The following is a 10,731-nucleotide window of genomic DNA, read 5'->3' on the forward strand; positions in this document are numbered from 1 at the left end:
ATAATTTCTGAATTGTGTATGAATTTATATTGAACCATGTTATTTTCTGTTATTAAGTTATAGTTTAATTTTGAATCTTCATTGTTGGTCTAACTTGGCTTGTTTATCTAATGAGATAAATCCCTAGTGGATTTTCACCATTAGACATACATAATAGTGTTAGATCTCGAAAGATAAATATTGTATATGCGACATCTAGCTGTTCATCAATTGATGACACCTTAGACTAGTATTTTTACGATATGAAACAAGAAGATTATATATAAATAAGATTACTTTGACTTTCGCTAATCGAAGCATCGTTGGATTCTTATTTTAAACGAAATTATCCTAATTCCTCTTAGCTTATTCTTTTCGAATTAGCTTTAAAAACATATCATTGGATGAATGGTCTATAAATCATTTCATGTCATTTTATATGGCGCATATGATTATAATCCCGAAATTCTATTCCCAATTGATATAAATCCTCAATCTTAGAAATCTCCTACTTGTATGGGCAAATCTGACTTAGAGTTTGTATTAGTAGTGCTGGTCCAAGATAGAATTACTCATAATATTTGGTATAAATTTAAGTCTTTGACTTTAATTTTAGATTCCAAATAGAAATTTTCTTATATTTCTAATTCCAGAATACAATACAGTTACACTTTTTCAAGTGTTTAATATCCATCTTTAATTAATGGATTAAAACTGTATGGAATATGAGTTAGGTATTCTGTGACCAGGATCCACTTGAAGTATTCTAAGAACTCTTTCATGTAACTAAACCTATGTCATCAATAGACACTACCATTTTTTTTAATCTATGGCATTTGTATCTTGTTCATAGTGGATTTGAGAAGATCAATCTCTACAAAGAGTTAATATGCCTATATCCACTGAAAGTAGTTCATCTCATTCGCAGATGGATGTACATTCAGGGGTGGATATGAGTTTTTCGTTGTATTCTTAAAACGATAACTCTAGATTATACCTTTTAGCAAAGAAATTTGAAATGTTTGAAAATTTCATTAATTTCTAGCAATGGTTAAAACCATTAAGGTAAGTGGTTAAAGATCTTGCGAACTGATAGGGGTGGAGAAATAGTTAGTAGATATGCAGTTCAAAGATCATTAAATTGATTTTTAAATTATATCCAAACTTACCTCCCCAGAAATTTCGAGTTGCATGTTGATGATTAGTTACTAGCCGTTGCCTAATTCCTTCTATGGTAATACAATTTCAGAATGATGTAATGGTTGTATACTTAATGTAAATCATTACTAGATTCATAGATGACCTAATCAAAATCTTAAGAAAAGCTAGAACTGTTAACCATGGTTTCTTAGCTATTCTAAGTGATTAGGGGTGGACCATCCCATTGTCAATAGATAAGAAAGTGTTTGTTCAAACAAATACTACTTTTCTAAGATAATGACTAAGTCTGAAAACAAGTAGCAAATAAAGGAGATATTTTTCTTGATTCCAAAAGTGTTCTATCATCTTATATAACATATGATGATCCCACTGCCTCTGTTGTCTTGTCACAACCGAAGAGATCAATACCATTTAGTTTTCTTAGACATAATTCACGGTGCCTTGTCGTAGTGGGAGAGTTTCTAGGAACTCACCTTCTTATGACTTGGGAGACACTAGTGATTTAAATCCATTGTGAGTTTAAACAAGTAATGGATTGTCAAGATAAGAAACTAAGAAGAAAAGCCAATAGAACTATGGTTTAATCCATTCACATGGAATAACATAAAGTTTTCAATTACAAGGACATAAAAGGAAATTTTCGTTTATAAGTCTATTCAATGGACTTAACAAAACTTCCTGTTCCTAGTATTATAGGTTTGAGTTTATCTAAACCTATGGCTTGTGGTATACACAGTAATTACTTACTCTAATGCAAGCAACTTATTTTAGTAAGATCGAAGCATTTTCTTTCTAATGGCAATCTATAGAAGCTTCACAACTTCTTAGGTATAGATTTTATTTATCTAAGGAAAAGTCTCAACTATTCCAGAAAAGATAAAGCCATGAAAGAATTTCTTATATCAACAGTGAGAGGTCTTAGATATGCTTTTGTATGCCTTAGACCAGACACCTGCTGTTGAGTGGGAGTAATGAGTAGGTATCAGATTAATCCAGGAGAAGAACATTGGAAGACAATCAAGTAAATCTTAAGATAAAGAAGAGGAACTATATGTTAGTCTATAAGGGTGTGTTTAAAACTCTTAGACTACACCATATCAGATTTCGAAATTTGCCTTTGTGCTAGTAAATCTTTCTGATAAGATGGTGATTACTCTGGGGGTGGAATAGTGATTTTGGAGAAGTGTAAAAACCTATCTGAAGTCTCTAGGTCTACCAGAGAGGGACTGAATGTTAAGGTTGCAGGAAAGGTACTTATTCAGTCTAAGGAAAGTTCTATACATTTTTGGCATCATTCCAAATTGCCTTAAACTACTAGTGTTAATTTCTTGATTAACCAAAAGTAGTTGCCAAAGGTATAGAATCCAGTATCCCAAGAGAGTAGACATATAGAGAGGAATTTCACATTATCAATGATTTTGTGATTAAAGGAAGAGTAATGGTGGAGAAAAGGTTGTGGTTAATTCAACCTTTCAGATCCTATTACGAGAAGTTTACTACTACTACACTTGATTTGTATATCAAGGTGTTGAGATTATTTGAAACGCACTTTTTGTTTTATATTAGTGCAAGTGGGAGTTTGTTGGGTTTTATGCCCTAAATAAAACTCATTTCAATATAATCAGATTTACTTATTAATATAGATCAGAAATAACATTTAATGTTGCATGGTTCACATGATTTATTTCATGATTATATGTACATAATGTATGAATTCACCTGAAACCCTTTTTCACATACTTGATCCTGTTTATTGTGCTGTCATCACATTGGAAAGTAAACATGACTATGTGAATAAAGTTTCCTAGATTTATCAGACATAGAGTTCTACTGATATGATAATCTACAACAGAGTTTACTTGCATTTGGAGAAGTGCTATGTTCTTTCCAGAGCATTGGTTAAAGTAAAGCTCAGGTTGGATGCATGGAGTATGCATCGGAAGGGACCGATATTGAACTTTGACTTAGATTTATTAAACTTACCGTAATATCTATTCAAGTCAATATCGCCTAGTTGATCCTAGATCAAATGTTCTTAATCCTGTTATGACTAGGCTCAATCTTGAAAGGCTATTCGTATTCTTTGATTTGTTAGTTAAGCCTACTTTTAGGTCAGGGTGATACGTACATTTTGGGAACACGGTAGTGCAATTGAGTGGGAGCGCTAGCATAAATATGGAATCTATAGCTTCTATCTGGCGAATAGTAAGCAAAGGATGATCTCCTTTGAGCTTGACCAAACGAACATAAATGGTGGAGTACTCATTTCACATAAGCTGAAATATCATTTATACGGGGTCAAGTGTTTTAAGGAATAAATACATTGTAGGGTGTAACGGTAATTTAATCCCTTTACAGTGTAGATCATTCATATAGAGGATCATTGATCACATTAGGATTATAACAATGGATAACTAATGATGTGTCTATATGGTGGAACATATAGAGCATTCTATATACTGAGAGTGCAATTCTAAGTTCTATGCGTGGATTCAACGAAGAATTAATAAGTTAGTGAATTTTAGTGCTAAATTCTTGATCTACTTATTGGAAGCTCGGTTATATAGACCCAAGGTCCCCCCACTAGTTGAGATAATATTGCTTGTAAGACTCTTATAATTGGTTTTGATTAATCATTATAATTCTCAAATTAGACTATGTCTATTTGTGAATTTTTCACTAAGTAAGGGCGAAATTGTAAAGAAAGAGTTTATAGGGGCATATTTGTTAATTATCATACTTTGTATGGTTCAATTAATAAATATGATAAATGACAATATTATTTAATAATTATTTATAGTTATTAAATAGTTAGAATTGGCATTTAAATGGTTGAATTAAGAAATTGGCATTTTTGAGAAAATCAGATACAAAAGGTGTTAAAACTGCAAAATTGCAAAAAGTGAGGCCCAAATCCACTAAGCATGGCCAGCCACTTTTATAGGCAATTTAAACTGATATTTTTATTATTTTAATGCCAAATAATTCAAACCTAACCCTAGTGGAATGCTATAAATAGATAGTGAAGGCTTCAGGAAATTTACACTAAATTTCTACACTTTTCTTCAGACTTTCTGAATCAGAAAAAACTGAGCCTTCTCTCTTCCTATCTTTGGCTGACCTTTCTCTTTCTCCTTCCCTCTTCAATTTCGAAAATCTTAGTGTATGAGTAGTGCCCACACACATCAAGCAATACCTCAATCATAGTGAGGAAGATCGTGAAGAAAGATCATCAGCAAAGGAGTTTCAGCATCAAAGATTCAGAGAAAGAGATCCAGGTTCAGATATTGATAATGCTCTGCTACAGAAAGGAATCAAGGGCTAGATATCTGAACGGAAGGAGTCATTATATTCCGCTGCACCCAATGTAAGGTTTCTTTAACTTTATATGTGTTTAATTTCATCGTTTTAGAAAGTTCATATTTAGGGTGTTAATAAACATACTTGTGAGTAGATCTAAGATCCTGGTAAAATAAATTCCAACAATCTTTGCATTATGCTGTGCAGGATTGGACACCTTACAACCATCTCCCTAATCCCTAAATTTCGACAAGATTTTTGTTTGAAGGTATGCTGCTGTAAGTGTATCCATGTTGGTTGCTCAACATGTCTATTCTTTTTGAAACAAAGATACTTAGTTCTTTGAAGAACTAAGCGGGTACTAAGTTTGCCTAGTCGAGCGAGTGCGTCGACTGTTGCATCATCTTTGGGGACTTTCATTTTATTACAGCCTTTGAGCTAACTTAACAAGTATTGATATTAGCTCAAGTAGGCCATCATCTTTTTACAATGAGCTGCATATTCACCCAGGACATGACCTACGACTAGTTAAGAGTCGTGGTGTATGTCTAGGTGTTCAACCCATGCTTTTGAGAAGGGCTTTAGTGCTAGTATTTAACAATCTGGCTGACATTGAACTTGAACTAGCTGCTACCATTGAAAGAGAAGAGAGTGAAGTGACTTTCGGGCTTAGCACTTTTCCTGTGCAGATGAATAAAGTGGTATTTTATCTCTATGTTACTATTTCGGGGAATGTTGAATTCGCTTTGGGAGTCTCTTACGTATTATAAAGAAGAATTTAAGTGAGTTCGCTTGGATTATGCTATGTATGAATGATATATTTTTTTTGTAGGGGATCTTGATCCTTTATTCATAGTTCTTACATTAACCGGTCTAGAATTAGGTGTAGCTATATTACAAGCTTATGTTTTTACGATCTTAATTTGTATTTACTTGAATGATGCTATGAATCTCCATTAAAGTGGTTATTATTTATTTATAATTGAACAAAAGCAAGGAGCTTTTAAGCGTGTGCTAGCTTGAGGCCAGCAATCGGAGCTTCATATTCAGCCTTGTTATTAAAAGCTTTGAATTTGACCTTTATTACCTCGAGCAGCCATTTTCCCCAAGTGTTCTGAGGGCCATTCCTGCATCATGCAAGTAGTCAATGCACCTTATACTACTTGAGTTATTTTTGCTCCTGCTCTCGCTTCTTCTCTGGCTCCTAGTTTTCTCCCAAACCTTGAGAGATTTAGGGACATATGCTTTTTTATTTAGCCATGAAACTCGCGAGAGCTTGGCCTTTGATGGCCATGTTTAGTTGACAGGTGGCCTTATATTGGTCGAGTCTCGGCGGTTTACTTGAGTGGTCAGCCAGGTGCTTCAGGTTTTAGTGACACCTGTCGCCGTGGCTTATTGACATGCATTGCATTGGGAGTTTTGGTAGGAGAATGAAGCATGTGCACTTCTCCTCCTTCTCCGTTAAACTTCATGGCGTAAGGGAATCGTTGAATTTTCCTCTTTGCCATTATGTTGGTCAGAGCCTTCATTGTTATGCTTGCCTCCACCATTTTCATTGTTGGAGAATTGACAGAGATCGTCCACGCTGGTCGACATGTTAGATAGTACTTAGAGCACTATGATGCCCAGTGTTTGTTCGACATTATTTGCTCTCTTGTTTGGGCTTACCAAACAGCTTCTTTCATTTTTATGAAGCCATCATCTCACTCAAGGAACTCCTTCATGTGGCTCGTTGAGATCCTTCTGATATCTTTCTAGAATTCACTCAACGGTAAGATGCCTCCGAGTATGGTCGCATATCGACCTTCTTTTGTCAGGTCTTTTACCATGATTGTCTCAACCATGAATCGTTGAATGTAGTCTTTTAAAGGTTTGTATTGTCTTTGCTTTATTTTGAAAAGATCCTCCAGACGTTAAGGTATTTGTCTTGAGGTAGAGAATTGAATATAGAACTCTCGAGAGAATTATTCCCAAGAATTAAATCTTCCTTGGGGCATCTTGAAATACAACTCTTGGGCTATTTCAGCCAGGGTTTCTGAAAAGATTTAGCATTGCACATCTCCAGTTACTTGTTGGAGATTTCTTTGGATCTCAAAGTACTTGAGGTATACTAAGGGATCTTCTTTTCCCATGTACATCTTCCAAGTTGGTATCTTAAATTTCGGTAAGGACAAGAAATTGATGTATGCCGATAAACGTGAGCCCCTTGACCTGTCCAGCTCAAGGTCTAATGGTTTTAGGCCAGCCAAGCCCTTAAACATGTCTCATATTTGATCCAACTATGCTTGCACAAAGGGATCTATTGCTCTAGGGGCCTGGTTGATTGGCCCTTCTTGATTGAGTTTCACCTTAGGATTGGCCAGAGCCTGGCCGACCATACCTTATAAGATGGTATATTCAAGGCAGGACAGCCCTGAGTCTAGCAGCTGTCCATGGTCAACCATCCTTGTGTTGGGCAAGGCCTGGCCGCCCATGCCTCCTTGACTGGCTGATGGAGCATGTGTGTTGACATGGAGTAGATCACACCAATTGTTGGAGTTTGGTGAATCTAATTGTCTGAAGTGATTGTGTTCATTTCTTAAGTTGTTGTTGTGTTGGATGTTTCCACCTGTTCCAAGGCCTCGCCAGTTAAAGATTGCCATTTGGGTTACTCGCTCCCAGATGCTCTGGAATAAGAATTCACCCTGTTGGGTAGCCAGAGGTGCTCCACTAAGGTGTTTCCCGGTCAAAGGTTGGCCAATAGGGGGTGGGTGCAAAAAACCCCTGGCGGGCCCCCTAGACCAATAGTTACCAGAGTCAGGCTATTCCTCCCACTAGATCTTTATTGGAAGGCTTGTCCTCCGTTGAGTTGGGGAAAGTTTGTCCTAGTTCTAGAGGAACTTGGTTGGATAGTTTGTCTATGGACCCTTCTCGATCTGTCGATTAGTCTCCCTTGGAGAGGATCTCTGATGAGATCCTGGCCTCTTTCGATAGTTCTTGCATTGAATCGCCTTGTAAGGTTGCTAACTTCTCTGTTCGGCGGTCTAGTTCCACCTAGTGAGATCAGAGGATGTACTCTTAGTCATCCATCCATCTCAAAAATTTGTGTCTCTGTTGTGCGAGTACATCACAGCCAACAACGCATGATTCTTCAATTTGTCCGACTTAATAGACGACCTCTCTAAGTCTGGCTAACTCAAGATCTTCTCACAAGTCTACATGGAGCTCGCCATTTGTTGGCTTGCCAATTTCTGGCCTTATCTTTTCAGCATAATACCGGGGGCCAAATTTAGTTGTGGTGCCTGGGGGTTGCTCCATATTGGCCATTCCTTCAATGCTAGGTGCTAGTGTAGAGTCCTTCCTAGGTGGCAGAGGTTGGCCATTGAGGCCAACTGGGATGGTGGTGTCGACCTGGCCAGTTGTGGTGGCCAGATTTGTGGTGCCTGCTGAGATGGCAGGGTTTGCGACATCTGTCGGGTTTGTGGAGATTCCAGTTATGACTAAAACACGAACATCATGATTTGCAGTCATAGGGTCTTGAGGAAGACCCGATGAGGCAGAAGTTGTAGTCAGATTTCTCCTTGTGTTAACCATGGCGTTTGATTAGATTACCTGACAACTTGCTCTCAATAAAAGCACTAAATTGTTGACCTCGGAATTCAGCCAATCGATAACAAAGTACTATTCAGTGCTGATGCTTGCCACGTGTTACACAATTAGAATAATAAAATAAATAAGACAAGATTTTATAGAGATTCAGCCCCTTTAGTTAGCGGGTAATGACCTAGTCCCCTTTTGGCTGTATTGATACTGAGAGATAATACTACTCAAATCACTATAGTGCTGAGATCTAAAGTAGCTCTCTTAAGATTACAATGTATGTATGAGTAGGCAAGTCTCTCATGAGAGAGAGATAGAGCCTTGGAGGTATGTGAGAAAGAGAGGGAGAGAGCCCTTTGGGCGTGTAGCAGAGAGGGAGAAGAGAATATTAGGGTTTTAGACTTAGAGTTAAGAGCTTAGGGAGCTTGGGAGCTTAAATAACTTAGGGTTTTAAAGCTGTTTTTTTTTACATATTTAAATAACAATGTTTAAATGACTAAATTATCCCTTGAAAAATAGAGAAGTTGCTGATATTTTGTAGTACTTTTGTAGGCTGTCAAGGTCCAACTCCCAGCTTTGTTCGCTGTCCACGGATGACAGCTACGCATCAATGTCTTGCCAGGGAAAAGCTGGCCGACCATGCACCTGCAGGATGCAAGCTAGCCGGCCATACAATGTCTGAAAGTTGAGGTCTGGCCGACCATGTTCCTATCAGTGTCTAGTCGGCCATGTGCCTGCTAGAATCTTGCAGGTCATGTTCCTGCCAGCTTTGGCAAGTGGAGGCCAGCCTTTGGACACATTTTTTTGCAAAGGTTAGGCTTAATTCTTTAGTCAAACATACTCTTCCTTGGTCTAAAAGTCACCTTTTGGTCCGCCAACTTGTGCTTAAATCCTGACCAACCATATAAGCTCATCTTGGCCGGCCTATAGACTCCCATTGGTTGACCAAACATGGTGGTACAACTCCTTGACGACTCGTTTAACTTCTTTTGCTTGATGCTTGACGATCTTGCCATACTTTGTGAGGAGACTTTGTCTTGCTATTGGCAAGGTTGTATTCCACAAGTATTCTGTCTTGGCTTACGTGGACATGCCACATCAGGTAAATAAAATTTGAGATAACAATATCAAAATCACAGAAAAAATAATTAAAAAAACTCTAACCAAATCTCAAATCTGTTTCCCCACAACCACCATTGCATTTTCTAAATCCAAATGAGCACCAATAAAATGCAAAACAAAAATAAAACTCCGAAAAAATTACAAACCAAATCTGATAGTGTGGAAGCCCCAAATGCCCAAGCTTGTTTGAAACCATGGAGACGTGAACTCCGATGACTGTGACTCCCACCACTTCCTTCCTCAAACCCTTACCTTTTAGATGACGGAACTACTCTCCTCCTCTGTGGTCGTCTCCATTACTCTCATCGTCGTTGTTACTATTAGCAATCCTCATATTTTCCCGATGATGGTAAGTAATAAAGATCTGAGACGTTAGCCCGATCAATTTGTAGAAATCTAAAATGTTAGGGGAACGATCAATTCGCAGAGCTCTTAAATGATGGAGGAACAATCGGTTCGCACTGTTTAATTTGATTGATTCACAAGGTTTGCCATTGTGTTTGATTGATTCGGTTCAATATCATCTGGGTTGGGTTTTTTCTTATAGTATTTTAAAAGATAATAACAGGTTTGGTGTTGGTGATTTTTTTCAATAGTGAAGTGAGTTTGAAAATATAACTATGGATAGTATATGGTAGTGGGTGAAGAAGTTGAAGATTAGATATTTAGGAGAAAGAATGAGAGATGCAGAAGGGAGAGAGGGTCGAAGGTTTAGGAATAATGGGATATTGATTTTTAATTTTTTTTCTTAAAAAATTAATCTTTTTATTCATTTAAGTAAACGAAAAAAATAAAAATATATTCTTAATTTATAATAATTTTTTAAAGAATTTATTTTATATTTTTTATTTTAATTTATATCTGTTTTATTTTAATTATTTTAAATTGATTTTTTTATATTTCAATTTTTTTTTATTTTTTAAATTACTTATGTGGATGAATAGAATTGTGTCATGTGTACACTGTGTCCACGTAGACACGTCCGGCCCTGGGCATAGGCGGGCTAGGCCTGTGCCTAGGGCCCACCCAGCCCAGGGGCCCAAATTTTTTTTCTCTTTTAAAATTATACATTTTTTTACTGATTTTGAAAAATACCACATTTCTTCTAACATAAGGGTCCAAAAATTTTATTTTTCCCTGTGGCCCACTTCGTTTCAGGGCCGACCCTCACGTAGATAACACATTGTGTGTTCATTGTGGCACTTAACATCTAAAAATAGATAAAAATAGCAAACTACTAGCAGAACATAAGTTTTGGTAGTTTTGCCGCCAAAAAATGAATTTTAGAGTTAATTGTTAGCAATTAAGTAAAAGTTTTAGAGGCTTTACCATAATTAACTATAAATAATAAGAACATATATATAAATTTAAAAATAAATATATTAGAATAAAAATATATACACATATATAATGTATAAAGAAGAATTATCCCATATACTATTTTTTTAACTTTTTTTTTTCAAACGGTTTGAGTTTCTAAAGTTGTTGCAACACTAGTTGCAATAGGGATTTCTATACGATTTTTTGTTGCAATTTAAGTTGCAGCGCCAGTTGCAATAAGAGTTTCTATGTAGAATTCCGTAAAAATAC

This window comes from Cannabis sativa, chromosome 4 (assembly GCF_029168945.1).
Source record: "Cannabis sativa cultivar Pink pepper isolate KNU-18-1 chromosome 4, ASM2916894v1, whole genome shotgun sequence".
Lineage (NCBI taxonomy): Eukaryota > Viridiplantae > Streptophyta > Magnoliopsida > Rosales > Cannabaceae > Cannabis > Cannabis sativa.